At 51.4% G+C, this 1,270-nt stretch overlaps 1 pseudogene; it reads left to right on the top strand.

Annotated features, from left to right (window-relative positions):
* The first annotated feature begins 311 nt into the window (after positions 1-311).
* LOC126189084 (5S ribosomal RNA) lies at positions 312-429 on the top strand (annotated as a pseudogene).
* The last annotated feature ends 841 nt before the right edge of the window (positions 430-1,270 follow it).

Consider the following 1,270-nt stretch of genomic DNA (forward strand, 5'->3'; position numbering starts at 1 on the left):
GCGGAGTACATCCTTCATTGGGCCAGCAGATGGAAGTCAGAAGGTGCGAGATCCGAACTGCAGAGTCAATGAGGAAGAACAGTCCAGAGAACGTTTATGAGTACCTCTCGGTTGCGCAGTCTTTTGTGAGGCATTGCGTTGTCGTGGGGAAGGAGAAGTTCGCTTGCATTTTTTTGGTGACGAAAACGCTGAAGATATTTCTTCAGTTTCCTGAGGGTAAGACCGTAAAGTGCTCGGATAGCCTAGTAGTAGGGCGACAGCTCGTGATAAGCGTGAAATACGGGTTTGATACCAGGTACGGCATTAAGTCTGCCAACGCCCTTGCCACAGTGGTAACACCGGTTCTCGTCAGATCACCGAAGTAAAGCGCTGTCGGTCTGGGCTAGCACTTGGGTGGGTGACCATCCGGACTCCCGAGCGCTGTTGGCAAGAAGGGCGCACACAGCCCTTGTGAGGCAAACCGAGGAGATACTTGTTTGAGAAGTAGCGGCTCCGGTCTCGGAAACTGACCTACGGCCGGGAGAGCGGTGTGCTGACCACATGCCCCTCCATTTTCACATCCAGTGACGCCTGAGGGCTGAGGATGACACGGCGGTCGGTCGGTGCCGTTGTACCTTCCAAGGCCTGTTCGGACGGAGAACACCATAAATATCAGAGCTGACCGTTGCACCACGAGGGAAGAAATCAAACAGAACAACCTCTTCAGAATTCCAAAAGACCGTTGCTATGAATTTGCCGGCTGAGAGTGCGGCCCTGGACTACACCTTCGCAGAAGAGGTGGTGTGGCGCCATTCCATGGATAGCCATTTAGTGTCCTGTTAGAAGTGATGAACCTATGTTTCATCGCCTGTAACGATGTTCGACAAAAATTGTTACCTTCAGCCTCGTAATGCGCACGTAATTCCTGCAGATCATCCTTAGTTGCTCTTTATGGTCTTGTATTAGGCGGCGACGAACCCAGCGAGCACACACCTTTGAGTACTCCAAGAGGTGAACCAGTGAGCCAGCACTACGAACAGAGACGTCCAGTTGTGCAACGAACTGTCTGACTCTGATCCGTCGATCATCTCCAATGAGAGTGATGAATATTAAAGTCTGATGTTAGTCTTGTGTAAAATACAGTACAAGATTTTGTTGAACGTAGGTTAGTTGGGCATAGACATGTGTTCACTAACCTAAGGACATTACGCACATCCATGCCCGAGACAGGATTCGAGCCTGCGACCGTAGCGGTCGCGCGGCTCCAGACTGTAGCGCCTAGAACCGCTCG

This window comes from Schistocerca cancellata, chromosome 5, assembly GCF_023864275.1.
Source record: "Schistocerca cancellata isolate TAMUIC-IGC-003103 chromosome 5, iqSchCanc2.1, whole genome shotgun sequence".
Lineage (NCBI taxonomy): Eukaryota > Metazoa > Arthropoda > Insecta > Orthoptera > Acrididae > Schistocerca > Schistocerca cancellata.